We start from the raw sequence: 17,467 nt of genomic DNA on the forward strand, positions 1-17,467 counted from the left end.
GCCCATCAGTTGAAATTGGGTGATTTTTCTTTTTAGTACCTTCATTGAGATATATTAATAATTGATGTTTGGTGCTGTATAAGTTTAAGGTGTAAAGCATACATAGTGAAATGATTATCACAATAAGATTATCACATCGTCTCATAGAGATGCAAAATTAAAGAAGTAGAAAATTTTTTCCTTGTGATGAGAATTCTCAGAATTTATTCTGTTTCATATATAACGTATTATAATGTTAATTATATTTAACGTGTATACATCCTGAGTACTTATTTACCTTACTGCTGGAAGTTTGTACCTTTTGATCACTGTCATGCAATTTGCCTTCTATCCACCCCCTCGTGACCACAAATTTGATCTCTTTTTCTATGAATTTGTTTGTTTTTGAAGTATAATTGACCTATAACACTATGTTAGCTCCTGTTATACAACAAAGTGACTTGATATTTTTAAAATTTAAAATGACCACAAATAAAAGTCTAGTTACAGTATGTCACCTTGTAAGGATATCACAGAGGTTTTCTTTTTGGAATCTTTGGAAGCTTTCATCTGTTCCGGCAATGCATGTAACATGGCATAAAGACTTAGGCCCTCAAGCTAGGCAAGGCATCATGGCTGTTGGAAGAAGCACCGTGGCAGCTGGCAGGAGGCGGTAACACGGACTCTTGTTGGGAAAGGACTGAGCTATGCAGATGAACCAAAGGAAGGTTTTAGGTGTCAGGGCCCCAGCGAAAACGAGGATGAGGATGGACTGCCCTAGCCTTAACCTAGTGCTTTAAAAAGAAAAAATACCCTTCCCTTCAGTCACTAGGAGCTGTCTGAAGGGAGGGAGGCTTCCCTGGTGGCTCAGGTGATAAAGAGTCTGCCTGCAATGTGCGAGACCCAGGTTCGATCCCTGGGTTGGGAAGATCCCCTGGAGAAGGAAATGGCAACCCACTCTAGTATTCTTGCTTGGAAAATCCCACAGATGGAGGAACCTGGCAGGTCACAGTCCATGGGGTCACAAAGAATTGGACATGACTGAGCAACTTCACTTTTCTTTCCTTTCTGAGGGGAGGGCATCTTATTACTTGCCCCTCCACGGACCTATAGGATCTGAGAACAGGGGAGAAGAATGGAACGAGGCTGATAGGAAAGCCAGAGTGGGAAGAAGTCACACAGTTCCCTGGGTGGATGAGTCAAAACCTGGGCTTGGACTTCAGTCCCCCTTGGCCAGAACAGCATCTTTTCCTTCTGAAGAGGTCAGGTCACTTGAGCTTGCAGGACCAGGAATATCAGCTCTTTGGCCCCTCTTGATCCCTGGTTGTTGGGATTCCCTTGTGTCTCAAAAGCCCTGGAGCAATAAAGTTTCTGTCTAGGAATTTCTTTCCTAGTCAGCAAGCAGCAGGCCCTCCTGGCAGAAATGTCCTTTCTGCCCAATCTGCCCCCCAGGAGGGTGGGAATGTGGCCAACCCTCTGGAAGGGTCCCAGAAGCTCACATGGCCCCAGATGGAAAATGTGTACCTTCTTCATAGGCTTAGCACTCCCAGTCTTCCCCTCCAGCTCTTCCAGGTTTGGTACCAGGCCAAAGATTCCACTGTGATCTGGAGACCAGTGGCCTTCAGAACTGGTTTTGAGGGTGACAGGATGAAGAAAGTTAGGCAAAGTTAGACATTCTGAGGCATGTCACTTGATCTGCTTAAAGGAAGAATTGTTCATGAGGGAGCTGGCACTTGGTCTTATATCCGGGTTGCACTGAATGCACTGCTCCACAAAGTGGAGGAAATGGGGTGAGCAGTTGTGGTGATAAGGGTGGGATGGAGAGTCGCCATTGGGGGTCCCGGGAGTGCTGGTGGCCAGGTTGTCACTCAGGCCATAATGGCTGAATATGAGGTGCTCATGGTCAGCTCCTCAGGGAGGTTGGTGCTGGTGTCCAGCAGGCAGGACATTGTGCTGTTCAGCTTCTCCAGCAGCATCTAGGTGGCGGGCATATCTTTAAAGGGGACGTGGCCATCAGCCACTTCACAGGCTGTGATTCTCACACTGCAATGTCAAATTTGGCAACATAAACCTGAAGATTCTGCCAGAGGACTTATGAGCTGAGCCAAGGCAGAACCTTGATTTAGCACTTGAGGAAGTACTGGGCTGCTACTGCCAGTGACTGATCGTGCTGAGCTGCTGTTAGGATCAGGATGTAAGTGGCTGGTTTTGACTCCTGTGCACGCATCCCAAGTGGTGGGTGTCGTGGACCCTGAGCGCCCCCTGCAGACTGTAAGCAATTTCCAGTTCATTCATACCGAAGTGTGTATAGATGGCCTTTGCAGAGCCATGTGCTGTGAATGATGTGACAACCCACACCTCATTATCTGCAGTAAAGTGGCTTGATATGGCAAGGTATTGGGATGGCTGAGAAACTTAGAGACATGGAGCTCCCGCTGCAAGAATGTCACCATCTCATTGGAAAGAACTTCTGGATTAATCCTTTGTATGGTCACATACTCTCCCATTGGTGTGTACTTTGTTAGATTCACTATTATCAGGTCCTCAAATCCTTTACCTATAATAATGAGAAGTTCATAACAACCTCCCTCCGGCAAAAACTTACTCATGATCTCCTGTTTAGAGAAGGATGCTATCAACTCTGAACTTACCATATTGGTCTGCAAACGGTTCCAAATCTCTTAGGCCCCCAACAATGAACTTTTCAGAAACCTAGCGCCTAATTCCATTTACTTACAAGAAAAGACATAACATGTAGACCTACTTTAATTTCAAAAATTTAGACCCAGTCTCAGCTCTGCCTCCTTGATTTAAGGTTGCACTTCTGCCAGGCCTATTTCTGGGAGGCCAGAGTTATTGACTGTATCTTCCATACTGTACATTTCATACCCCTGACTCATTTATTTTGCAACTGGAAATTTTTACCACTTAATCTCCCTCACTTATTTCTTTTCTGCCTCCTCTACTCTCCCCTCTGGCAACCACCTGTTTGTTCTGTGTATCTATAACTCTGTTTCTGTTTTGTTATGTTTGTTCATTTGTTTTGATTTTTAGATTCCATATTTAAGGGAATTCATTTGTCTTTCTTTGTCTGACATTTCACTTTAGCATAATACCCTCTATGTTGTTGCAAATTGCAAGATTTCATTCTTTTCGTGGCTGAATAATATTCCATTCTTACATATACCACATCTTATTTATGCATTCATCTATTAGTGGAATCTTAGATTGCTTCCATATCTTGGCTATTGTAAATAATGCTATAATGTACATAAGGGGGACATATGTCTTTTTGAACTAGTGTTTTTGTTACTTTCAGATAAATACCCAGGATGGAATTACTAGTTTATATGGTTTTTGTTGTTCAGTCATTCAGTCACTCAGTCATGTCTGATTCTTTGTGATCCCATGGACTGCAGCATGCCAGGCTTCCCTGTCCTTCACCATCTCTCAGAGTTTGCTCAAACTCATGTTCATTGAGTCAGTGACGCCATCCAACCATCTCATCCTCTGCTGTCCCCTTCTCCTCCTACCTTCAATCTTTCCCAACATCAGGGTCTTTTCTAATGAGCTGACTCTTTGCATCAGGTGGCCAAAGTATTGGAGCTTCAGCTTTAGCATAAGTCTTTTCGATGAGTATTCAGGGTTGGTTCCCTTTAGGGTTGACTGGTTTGATCTCCTGGCAGTCCAAGGAAATCTCAAGAGTCTTCTCCAATATCACAGTTCAAAAGTATCAGTTCTTCAGTGCTCAGCCTTCTTTAGGGTCCAACTCTCATAGTTTATATGGTAGTTCTATTTTTAATTTTTTAAAGGAATCTCTGTACTGTTTCCATAGTGGTTACACCAATTTACATTCCCAACAACAGTGTACAAGGGCTCCTTTTTCTCCACAACCTAGCCAACAAGGTTATTTGTTGTCTTTTCTTTAGTAGCCATTCTGATGGGTGTGAGGTGATACCTCATTGTGGTCTTGAATTGCATCTCCCTGATGATTAAGTGATGTTGAGCAAATATTCTCTCCTATCCAGTAGCTGACCTTTTTGTTTTGTTGACATTTTCCTTCTCTGTGCAAAAGTTTCTTAGTTTGATGTAGTCCTAAATGTTTGTTTTTGCTTCTGTTTCCCTCACCTGAGGAAAAATATCCCCCCAAATATTAGTATGGCCTATGTCAAACAGTGTACTGCCTATGCTTCCTTCTAGAAGTTTTATGGTTTCAGGTCTTATATTTAAGTCTTTAATCAATTTTGAATTTATCTTTGTGCATGGTGTGAGAGAGTAGTCCTGTTTGACTCTTTTGCGTGTAGCTGTCCATTTTTCTCATACCATTTATTGAAGAGCCTTCCTCCACTGTATTCTTATCTCTTTTGTGGTAGATTAACTGCCCATATAAGTGTGGGTTCATTTCTGGGCTCTCTACTCTGTTGCATTGATCAGAATGTCTGTTTTTGTGCTGGTATCAAGCTATTTTGATGACACTAGCTTTTATTTCTCAAGATTTTGGCTATCTGGGATCTTTTGTGTTTCCATGCAGACTTTAGAATTATTTTTTCTAATTTTGTGAAAAACGTCATTGGTATTTTGTCAGGTAGTCTACTGCATCTGTAGACTGTGTTGGGTAGTATGGTCATTTTAACAATATTAATTCTTCCAATACATAAACATGGTATATCTTTCCATCCGTTTGTCTTATCTTCAACTTCTTTCATCAGTGATTTATAGTTTTGTGAGAACAAGTCTTTTACCTCCTTAGGTAGATATATGCCTAGGTATTTTATTATTTTCGATGCAATTGTAAATAGGCTTATTTTTTCATTTCTCTATTTCTGAGTGTTCATTGTTAGGGTATAGAAATGCAATAAGGACTTCCTTGGTGGTTCAGTGGCTAAGAATCTGCCTGCCAATGCAGGGTTTGATTCCTTGTCTGGGAAGATCCCACATGCCTGGGAGCAACTAAGCCTGTGTGCCACAACTACTGAGCTTACACTCTGGAGCCTGTGCTCCCCAACAAGAGAAGCCACCACAACCCACAATGAGAAGCTTGAACACCGCAACTAGAGAGTAGCCCCTACTCACCACAACCTGGGCACAGCAACAGCCACAAATAAAAATAATAGGAGTGCTGGGTGGTAGGGGGTGCTAGCTCATGGCAGGAAGCTGGGAAGCTGGAAGACTTTCATTTGCTCTTGCCTCTGATTTCAGGGTTGGTGTGCCACTGCCTCCTTCCTCGTGAATCTCCAGCATCAGTCCAGAGAGAACCCAAGCCCAGGACCATTTTGCCCCCACTTCACATTGCATCCCTTGGTGACTTCAGCCACCTCTGCCTGCATTCATCCACAGGACAGGGTAAGATGGTGACACGGACATTGAGTCCTACAGAGCTGTAAGCATTTGAGGTCCTCAGTTCCATGAAGTTCTCAGCATAGTTCGCTTTTTCATCAAAGCAGCTGAGTGTGGTGTGTGGATGGGAGTGAGGGATGGGGAACACAGCATCAAAGGGCAGATCTATGCCAGAAGCAAAGATTTTTGTTCACTTTGGATTTGAATGCCATCTGTGGGGCTCAATCAAATAAACTTGTCATGTTTTGGGGCTCATTTAAAGCTCTGTTCCAAACATCCCAGCTGATACCATTTATTTCAGATACTGGGACCCTTTATTCAGCAGCCTCATCCACATTGACCTCTGGGTGAGGCTGTGCAGCTACCTGCCCCATTGTCATAATATCCCCCCTCCTCCTGCATGGGGTTGAGTGAGCAGGAACCAAAGCACCATTCAGGTGGCTTTTTTCAATCCTGCCTCTCACTGCTTAGCCTCATTAACAGGTAGGACAATGTGAGACCCTCACTCTAGCCACCCTCATCCTGCTCACCATTTGAGTGAGCGGATTCACTAACATGTGCCAGCGAGTCTTGGCATATACCCTGATATGATCGACAGTGTCCTTGTCCTTCCTTTTCCACAATCCATACCCCTGTCAGCACCCTATCCTCATTGCCAAAACTGTCAGGGTCTGGCATTTGAATTTTCCCTGCTGATAGTCAATAATTAGCCTCTTAATGTTTCACAGATGCTGGCCAAGTTACGATTTAAGGACAGAGACAAAGGATCTATTACTCACAGCAAGCAGCATAGGCATAATGTTTACATTGGCTCCCTTGCCCCCCAAGTCCCACAGGGGCAACATGAAGGGCCCAAGTAGATGCTCTGCATACAATGGGTTTATGTTGCATCTGAGGAACACTGAACTTGGAGAACCCACTTGCTTTATAGCAGGAAATAAGTAAGACTGCTTTTTGTCCTAGAGGGAGGTCTTAGTTCATCCCTCACTGCAAACACAAGCCTGAGAAATGGCAAAGAGCCATTAGGACCCTGCATCCTTGGCTTACCCAGGAAGACACACACACACGGACACCCAGGGCTCGTGGCCGGTTGCTTCTCCTGGTAGTTCCTACTCCATGTCTGCTTCCAGGCCATGCTTGTCTCTTTGAAAATCCCTGATTCTCAGTCCTAACACCCAGATTGGATTGTGGCAGCAGAAACAAATAAAAGAGAAACCCAAGCTCTTTTAAGATCACAGATGCAAAGGACTTACATAGATCTTAACAGATCAACTAGAGCAGTATACTTAAAGAATACTGTATTATAACCAAGTTTTTCTAACATATAAGGATGGCTCAGTCATGAAAACATTTATCAATATATATTAACAAACATAGAGATAAATTTCATTCACTCATTTAGCAGATACATATGAACCCAGTGTTGACAAAAACGACAAAATTCCAGTCCTCATTGAACTTATATTCAAGCGGCAGACACAGACAAAAAACAAAGAAACAAAATATGACATCTAATAGTGACTGGTATAACTAAGAAAATAAAGCTCCAGTGAAGTGATAGATATCAGCACTTTCACATTGTTTGACCTAATATATATGTGGGAATTTAATGATAAAAGTAGAAGTTCTTATCTGGAGGAACAGATAATAAATGATGCTGGGGCAATTAGCTAAACTTTCAGAAAAAAATTAAGTTAGATATTTATATTTCACATTTTATATAAAACTACATTTCAGATAAATTAGTGACCATTACAGCACTTGAAAAAACATTGGAAAATATGCTTATTGTCTTAAGGTAGAGGAGACCTTCTGAAATGAAAGCACTGACTAAGACTGACACATTGCTTTCTGTATTATGTGGGAGGAGAGAAGTGGTGTGTGCAACTGGCAGGAAGTGTCATTAAAGGACTGGGGCGTCGGCTCTCCTCCCCTGTCCTTCTTCTTGCTGGCTGGAATACATAAATGGTGGCTGGAGCTGAAATAACTGTTTTGAATAAAGTTGGGAATGGAGGCCTTGCATGGCGGATCTACAGGATAATGAAGCCTGAGCCTCTGACAGGATGGAGGCCAATCTAGCCCTGAATCACAGGATGGAGGCCAATCTAGCCCTGAATCACAGGATGGAGGCCAATCTAGCCCTGAATCAACTATCATTGAACTTTTACTTGAGCAAGAAGTAAAACCCTATCTTGTGTGGGTTGTGGTTATGTTGCACATGGTCACTTGCACCTGAATCTAATCCTAACTGATAAATCTCAGCCCCAGGAAGAAGATCATGATTGGTGTAAGCCACTGGTTCTCAGCTTTGATTGACTTTTTAGTCATACAGGGAGTTTTTAAAGAACACCAGTGTCTGGAACTCACCGAAGACCAAATTACATCAAAACCTCTGGCAGTGGGGTCCAGACATGGGTATTTTTAAATAGCTCACCTATGAGGCTAATGAACTTCCCTGGTGGCTCAAATGGTAAAGAATCTGCCCAGGTTCAATCCCGGGGTTGGGAAGATCTCCTGGAGAAGGAAATGGCATCCCACTTCAGTATTCTTGCTTAGATAATTCCATGGTCAGAGAAGCCTGGTGTGCAATATAGTCCATGGGGTTGCAAAGAATCAGACATGACTGAGTGACTAACATTTTCACTTTCATATGAATTTAATATGCAATAAGACTTGAAGAATTGGTTTAAGCCCATCAGGACAAGCTTCTTCCCTCTTTCTGAGTCTCCATTACAGTAGGAGAGGTCAAGGACCTAGTTCTGGCCTGCAATACCTAAGTGGAAATTCATTGAGATTGTTTCTTAGACAGTATTTGTACTTCTGATAAGAAGGAACATAAATGGCTATGATCTTTCTTTCTTCCCCTTTCTAGCTCTGATCCCAGAAGTGATGTCCAGAGCTGCTGCAACCATATGGTGAGTATGAGGCACCAAGGTTGATGATATTAGACAACACACTAAAGTTGGCAGAGTGAAAAGTTAGAGAGCCTGGATCTCAGGGTGCATCACCACACAACTAAAGCAATCCCAGTTACTCTTTACCTTCAGAAAAGAGGGGGAAAAACCCAACAACCCTTATTTGTTTAATGAGTTTCTTGCTTATTGCAGCAGATCATATTCATACACATTTTTCATGTGTACAAGAAAATCGCACAGGGATAAGCACAGCATCATCACTGGTGATGGCCTAAACTAGAAATCACCTAAGGCTCCATCAAATTGAGAAAGGCTCAATAAATTTAGTAAATTCACACTATAGAATACTATGCAACAAAATAAAACAATGAACCTGCCCATTTTCCAAAACGTGGTATCTTAGATCTCTAAGACATGGTGTTGAGGGAAAAAAAGTAAATTACAACACAGTAAGTGCTGAAAAAAAAAAAAGCAAATATATAGAGTATGAAACATTTTATTCTGAAACACACACCCACGCACTAAAAACAATACTTTATTCTGTGTGTGTAAGGGGGAGGGTATATGCACATAGGAAAAAGGTTTCAAAGGAGACAACCAGCTGCTTATGGGGAAAGGGCAAAGGACTGGGGCTGTGGCTGGGGTGGTAGGAGACTTTGGCCTTATTTATAAGCTATACAATTTTTAAAAAAGGAATGTGATCATTTACCTACAGTCCAATTAAAAATACTCAAGCAAAAGTTTATATTTTTGGAAGGGAGGTGTTGAAGATGGTGGAGGAGTAAGATGTGGAGATCCTCTTCCTCCCCCAAAATACATGAAAAATGCACATGGAACAATTCCTACAGAACACCTACTGAATGCTGCCAGAAGGCTTCAGACTTCCAAAAAGGCAAGCTAATCTCTATAGCTAATCTTGAATAAAGTGGTAGGGAACAGCAATAAGAAAAAAAAAATAGAGACAAGGAAAATGGGAGGAATCCTGCACCTCAGGGAGAGAGTCGTGAAGGAGGCAAAGTTCCTCTGAACCCTCCTCACAGGAGCTTCGGAACCTCAGAGGCGGGTGCAGCAGGTCCTCTGAAGGCAAACGGGAGAGAATTCAGCACAGAGATTTTTGCTGACCAGCACTCCCAGCTGAGAAGCAGTTTTCATGCCCACTGCAGCAAGTGGGGGTTGGGTGCTGAGGCTCAGGCTTCAGGAATCGGACCCCAAGATGAGGACTGGGGTTGCCTGCCTTGAAGTTACTCTAAGGGTACTAGTACAACATGCAGAAAGAGCCCAGGGAAAAGCCTGGGTCTGCCAGAGAGGCAAGAGATCATCACCACTGGGACCATCTAACTCCAAGTGCTCACAGATACAGGACTGTGCCTTTGTGAGTGTCATAAGGTGGGGTGAGCTGGCTGTGGTCTGTGACCCCAGAGGTGGGCATGCCCGGGGACCTACTGCCATCAACGATGGCACGAGTGTCAAAGGAGGTGGGACATGGCATGAGGGTATGGTCTGCGACACCAGAGGTGGCTGTGACGGCTGCCACAGTGGCTGCCAAGCTGTGAGTGGGAGCAGGTCACTGTCCACAACTTCCTGGAAGACTGTGTAGCTTGGTTCTTCCAAGGGACCCAGGGTCAGTTCGCCTGGGAGAGCACGTGACCCACTTCTGACTCTAGCAGCTTTCAGCAGGTCTCTACTGCCACAGGCACTGCCTCATTGTGTCTGCCCTACCCCTCTTACTCCCTAGCCTGACTGAGCAAGTGAGCCCGTGGCCTTATTAGGCCCCTCTTGTCTGTGGCCTACATGCAGAGCGGGGACCAAAACCAAAGTGGAACACCAGGGGCTGTATGACCAAAGAAGAGGAAAGGAATTCACTCTGGCAGGAGCGGATGCAGCAGATTAAATCCCTGCAATTGGCTTAAGACTGTGAGCTTTGGGGGCAACTGTGGACTTTGGAAGCAAGTACGAGTTGGAGTAAGGCCAGATCTCAGTCCGAGCTGATCCCACATCACCAACATCAGGTCCAGAGACCTTCTGAGAACCTTGCAGCCTGCGGAAAGGAGACCCCAAACCCAGTAAATTAAACAGAATGAGAAGACAGAGAAACATACAGCTGATGAAGGAGCATGGTAAAAACTACCAAACCAAACAACGAAAAAGGAAATAGGCCATCTACCTGAAAAAGAATTCAGAGTAATGGTAGTAAAAATGATCCAGAACCTTGGAGATAAAATGGAGGCACAGATAAATAGAATGGAGACAAGGATTGAGAAGATATAAGAAATAATTTACAAGGACCTAGAAGAACTAAAGAACAAGCAATCAACAATGAACAACATAGTAACTGAAATTTAAAATACACTAGAAGGAACCAATAGCAGAATAACTGACTGAGCTGGAAGATAGAGTGGTGGAAATAGCTGAAGCAGAACAGAATAAAGAAAAAAGAATGAAAAGAAATGAGGACAGTCTCAGAGACCTCTGGTACAATATTAAATGCACCAACGTTCGACTTATAGGGGTCCCAGAGAAGAAGAGAAAAAGAAAGGGTATGAGAAAATATTTGAGGAATTATAGTTGAAAAATTCCTTAACATGGGAAAGGAAATAGCCACCCAAGTCCAGGAAGCCCAGAGAGTCCCATACAGGATAAATCCAAAAAGAGCAACATGCCAAGACACATATTAATCAAACTAACAAAAATTAAGCACAAATAAAAAATATTAAAAGCAGCAAGGGAAAAGCAACAAATAACATACAAGGGAATCCCCATAAGGTTAAAAGCTTGATCTTTCAGCAGAAACTCTGCAGGCCATAAAGGAGTGGCAGGATATGCTTAAAGTGATGAAAGGAAACGCCTACAACCAACAATACTCTACCCAGCAAAGATCTCATTGAGATTTGACAGAGAAATCAGAAGCTTTACAGACAAGCAAAAATTAAGTGAATTCAGCACCACCAAACCAGCTTTACAACAAATGCTAAAGGAACTTCTCTAGACAGGAAACAGAAAGAAAAGACCTACAAAAACAAATCCAAGGCACTTGCCCTTTGCAGTGGCCCACACTCTGTCTGTGGAGTGTGCTTCTCTCTGAGTCTGAATAAAACCATTTCTTACCTAAAAAAACAAAACAAAACAAAAAAACCACACCCAAATCAATAAAGTTAATGGTAATAGGAGCATACATATCAATAGGTACCTTAAATGTAAATGGAGTAAATGCTCCAACCAAAAGACACAGACTGGCTGAACGGATTGAAAAAAACAAGACTCATATATATACTGTCTAAAAGAGACCCACTTCAGATCTAGGGACACATACAGACTGAAAGTCAGGGGCTGGAAAAAGATATACCATGCAAGTAGAAATCAAAAGAAAGTGGAAGTAGCAATATTAATATCAGATTAAATAGACTTCAAAATAAAGACTGTTACAAAAGACAAGGAAGGAGACTACATAATGATCAAAGGATCAATCCAAAAAGATATAACAATTATAAATATATAATATGCACCAACATGTGAGCACCTCAATAATAAGGCAAAGCTATTACCTATAAAAGAGGAAATAGACAGTAACACAATAATAGTAGGGGACTTTAATATCCCACTCACAACAATGGAGAGATCATCTGGACAGAAAATTAATAAGGAAACACTAGCCTTAAATGACACATCGGACGTGACAGACCTAATTGATATTTATAGGGCATTCCATCCAAAAACAGCAGAATACACTTCTTTCTCAAGTGCATAGGAAACATTCTCCAGGATAGAGCACATCTTGGGTCACAAATCAAGCCTTGGTAAATTTAAGAAAATTGAAATTGTATCAAGCATTTTTTTCTGACCACAATGCTATGAGATTAGATATCAGTTACAGGGGAAAAAAAAACTGTAAAAAATACAAACACATGGAGGTTAAAAAATATACTTCTTAATAGCCAAGAGATCACTGAAGAAATCAAGGAGGAAATAAAAAAATACCTTCAAACAAATGACCATGAAAACATGCCAACTCAAAACCTATGGGATGCAGTAAAAGCAATGCTAAGAGAGAAGTTTATAGTAATACAAGTCTACCACAAAAAATGAGAAAAACATCAAATAACCAACCTAACTTTACGTTTAAAGCAACTAGAAAAAGAAGAAAAAAAGAAATATAAATATCAGAGCAGAAATAAATGGGAGAGAAATGAAGGAAAACATAACAAAGATCAATAAAACTGAAAGCTGATTCTTTGAGAAGATAAACAAAATTAACAAGCCATTAATTAGACAGACTCATCAAGAAAAAAGGGGAGAAGATTCAAATTAATAAAATCAGAAGTGAAAAAGAAGTTACAACAGACAATGCAGAAATAAAAAGGATCATAAGAGATTACTATGTGCAACTATATGCCAATAAAATGAACAGCCTGGAAGAAATGGACAAGTTCTTAGCAATGTACAACCTTCTAAGACTGAACCAGGAAGAATTAGAAAATATGAACAGACCAATCACAAGCACTGAAATTGAAACTGTGATAAAAAATCTATGCAGAGAAAGCTTTTGACAAAACTAATTGCTCATTTATTATAAAAAAAACTCTCCAGAAAATTGGCATAGAAGGAACATACCTCAACATAATAAAGGCCACATATGACAAACCCACAGAAAACATTGTTCTCAACAGTGAAAAACCGAAAGCATATCCTCCTAAGATCAGAAACAAGACAAGTGCTCTCAGTTCAGTTCAGTTCAGTTTAGTCACTCAGTTGTGTCCAACTCTTTGCGACCTCATGAATCGCAGCATGCCAGGCCTCCATGTCCATCACCAACTCCTGGAGTCTATTCAAACTCATGTCCATTGAGTCGGTAATGCCATCCAGCCATCTCATCCTCTGTCGTCCCCTTCTCCTCCTGCCCCCAATTCCTCCCAGGATCAGGATCTTTTCCAATGAGTCAACTCTTTGCATGAGGTGGCCAAAGTATTAGAGTTTTAGCTTTAGCATCAGTCCTTCCAATGAACACCCAGGACTGATCTCCTTTAGAATGGACTGGTTGGATCTCCTTGGAGTCCAAGGGACTCTCAAGAGTCTTCTCCAACACCACAGTTCAAAAGCATCAATTCTTCAGCACTCAGGTTTCTTTATAGTCCAACTCTCACATCCATACACGACCACTGGAAAAACCATAGCCTTGACTAGACGGACCTTTGTTGGCAAAGTAATGTCTCTGCTTTTCAATATGCTATCTAGGTTGGTCATAACTTTTCTTCCAAGAAGTAAGCGTCTTTTAATTTCATGGCTGCAGTCACCATCTGCAGTGATTTTGGAGCCCCCCAAAAATAAAGTCTGACACTGTTTCCACTGTTTCTCCATCTATTTCCCATGAAGTGATGGGACCAGATGCCATGATCTTTGTTTTCTGAATGTTGAGCTTTAAGCCAACTTTTTCACTCTCCTCTTTCACTTTCATCAAGAGGCTTTTTAGTTCCTCTTCACTTTCTGCCATAAAGGTGGTGTCATCTGCATATCTGAGGTTATTGATATTTCTCCCAACAATCTTGATTCCAGCTTGTGTTTCTTCCAGCCCAGCATTTCTCATGATGTACTCTGCATAGAAGTTAAATAAGCAGGGTGACAATATACAGCCTTGACGTACTCCTTGTCCTATTTGGAACCAGATACCACTACTTAAACATACTATTTAAACATATAGTTTTGGAAGTCACTACTATTTAAACATAGTTTTGGAAGTCCTAGTCACAGAAATCAGAGAAGAAAAAGAAATAAAAGAAATCCAGATTGGAAAAGAAGAAGTAAAACTCTTAATGTTTGGAGATGACATGATACTATACAAAGAAAATCCATCAAAATGTTCACCAAAATGCCAAAACCACCAAAAATCCCACCAAAAATGCTACCAAAAAACTACTGGAGCTAATCAATGAATTTAGTAATGTAACAGAATATAAAATCAATACATAGAAATCACTTGCATTTGGATACACTAACAATAAAAAATCAGAAAGAGAAATTAAAGAAACAATCCCATTCACCATTGCAACAAAAGAATAAAATACCTCAGAATAAACCTACCTAAAGAGACAAAAGACCTGTATGCAGAAAACTGTAAGAAACTGATGAAATAAAGATGACAGAAATAGATGGTGAGGTATACCATGCTCTTGGATTGAAAGAATCAATATTGTCAAAATGATTATATTACCAAATGCAATCTACAGATTCAATGCAATTTTTATCAAATTACCAATGGCACTTTTCACAGAACCAGAACAAAAAATTTCAAAATGTGTATGGAAACACAAAAGACCCCAAATAACCAAAGCAATCTTGAGAAACAAAGATGGAGGGAGGAATCAACCTCCCTAACTTCAGATTATTCTACAAAGCTACAGTCATTAAGACAATATAGTACTGGCACAAAACAAGAAATAATCAATAGAACAAGATAGCCCAAAGATAAACCCACACACATGGACACCTTATTTTTCACAAAGGAGGCAAGAATATACAATGGAGAAAAGACAGCCTCTTCAACAAGTGGTGCTGGGAAAACTGCACAGCTGCATGGAAAAGAATTAAATTAGAACACTTCCTAACACCAGACACAAAAATAAAATGGATTAAAGACTTAAATGTAAGTGCAGAAACTCTGAAGGTCTTAGAAGAAAACATAGATAGTATACTCTTTGACATAAATCACAGCAAGATTCTCTCTGACCCACCTCCTAGATTAATGGAAATAAAAACAAAAATAAACAAACAAACATAAACATTAAACATATAAACATAAACAAATAAACAAAAATAAACAATTGCACTCATCTCACACGCTAGCAATGTTCAACGTTCTCTAAGCCAGACTTCAGCAATATGTGAACCATGAACTTCCAGATGTTCAAGCTGGTTTTAGAAAAGGCCGAGGAACCAGAGATCAAATTGCCAACATCCGCTGGATTATGGAAAAAGCAAGAGAGTTTCAGAAAAACATCTATTTCTGCTTTATTGACTATGCCAAAGCCTTTGACCGTGTGGATCACAACGAACTGTGGAAAATTCTGAAAGAGATGGGACTACCAGACCACCTGACCAGCCTCCTGAGAAATCTGTATGCAGGTCAAGAAGCAACAGTTAGAACCAAACATGGAACAACAGACTGGTTCCGAAAAGGGAAAGGAGTACGTCAAGGATGTATATTATCTCCCTGCTTATTTAACTTATATGCAGAGTACATCATGAGAAACCCTGGACTGGAAGAAACACAAGCTGGAATCAAGATTGCCAGGAGAAATATCAATAACCTCAATCTCACATTAGGTCAAATAATATTAAAGTAGTGATCAGAGTAAATAATATTTGAAGATATCTGTGAAAAATGAAATGCAGCATGAATTATAATTCCTATTAGTGATAATATCAAGGGTACTACAAATAGTACTACACTATCACTCTACATTCATTTAAAAATACATTTATTTATTTGGCTGAGCCAGGTCTTAGTTGTGGCATGCAGGATCTTTATCTAGTTGTGGTGCTTGGACTCTGGAGAGTGCAGGTTCAGTAGTTGTGGTGGTGGGCTTAGTTCCTCTGTGCATGTGAGATCTTAGTTTTCCAACCAGTGATCAAATCCATGTCCCCTGGATTGCAAGGCAGAGTCTTAACCACTGGACCACCAGGGCAGTCCCTCACTTTACATTCATAATGATAGGAAACACTAAGTTTCAGTTAAAGGTCATTGAGAATAAAGAAGGGATTTTTTTATTTTCCTCATCCAGGTTCATGGTACTGATTTCTACTGATGGATACCTGGAGCTCTGGTTAGGACCCCTGAACTGGAGTTTTTATAGGCCTAGGAAAGTGACATTCAAATCATCCAGCCTCACACTGAACACTAATATATGCTTCATAACAACTCGAAGGAACAAGATGGTTTAACTTCTCTCACTTGTCCAAGAGTCTGGTTAGGGAACTATTCAAGGGTCCAGACTGAACTTCCCTATTCTCAGGTAATATCAGTAAGAGATGCCTTAATAAGAACTCAGAGTCCAGGAGAGCTCACCAAACTCACCAGAATACAATGACCTGAAACAGTGATGATCACATTTCCTTGGCCTGAGTCATTTGGTACCATTCATCAATTCCTTTCATTCTTTTGACAGCCACACAGCTTGATATCATGAGCAGATGTTGTTTGTCAGACTGGACTCAGATTTGTGCAGAATTTAGGTATGGAAATAATGTTGTAGTTGCCTTCAAGGAAATTAATATTTTCTGGGATGAAAATTAGATTATCAGAGATTAGACTAAGATGGCACATATCCTTTCCTGCCCTCAATTTCCTAAAGTAACGGAAAACATAGCTTTGAGAAATTGTAAATCTCCCACTTTTTCTCTACTAGAAAGAGCAATATTTGGAAGAAAAAAAATGGTGGTGAATGGCAAGAGCAGTGTGTAACTTGGGACTAGGGAGTCTATGAAGGCAAGATGGTGCTGTTCTCTGGTTTTGATTCTGGAGATGCAGGAGTTTGTCACATTAATATTAATATTGATAATTATATTATCAATTATAATATCAATTAGCTATATTATTAACAGCCTTTTATTGACACAGAACTTCTCATGTGTTCAAGTTTCTTACACATTTATTTTCTAATTTAAATCTTTTCACCTCGCAACAGTAGAGAATGCCCTGCCTAAAGGAATGCAGAACAAAGCCTGTTCTTGGTCCCCAAGATTAGAACCACTGCATTCTTTCCCTTGGGCTGGGAGAATACCTTGCACGCTTTTGGAAGGATTAGGTACATAAATCACAGACAACCTAGTTAGTGGTTTTAAATTTGTGTGTATCATCTGAAGGAGCCTGTTAAATATGCTTTCTGGGGACCCAGTCCTGAAATTTGGATTCAGCAAGTCTGGAGTGATGTAAGTCTGCATTTTTAACAAGTGCTCCATGTCCACTTGTGTCTTGTGCTTTAGGCATGTGATTGAAATTTGGAAAATCGGCCTGAACTTTCCTTTTAGGGTCACACTTACTAGGTTGAGATAATTTGTCTCTAATTACTATCCTGCTCAGGGGAGTTCAAGCCTGGGCTACACTATTCGAAAACAAAGGTCAGAGCAAAGAACAAGATCACCTAGGAAAAAACAACGAGGAAACGTGATTAATACAGATTAATAACCGCACAGGCTCTAAGACTGAAGAAGCCAGGCACATACACACCATCTCCTATGCGTTGTGT

General features: G+C 40.9%; 1 pseudogene; it reads right to left on the reverse strand.

Annotated features, from left to right (window-relative positions):
• Nucleotides 1–1,645: 1,645 nt before the first annotated feature.
• On the reverse strand, nt 1,646–2,728 carry LOC133258853 (STE20-related kinase adapter protein alpha-like; annotated as a pseudogene).
• Between the last annotated feature and the right edge of the window lie 14,739 nt (nt 2,729–17,467).

This window comes from Bos javanicus, chromosome 13 (genome assembly GCF_032452875.1).
Source record: "Bos javanicus breed banteng chromosome 13, ARS-OSU_banteng_1.0, whole genome shotgun sequence".
Classification (NCBI taxonomy): Eukaryota; Metazoa; Chordata; class Mammalia; order Artiodactyla; family Bovidae; genus Bos; species Bos javanicus.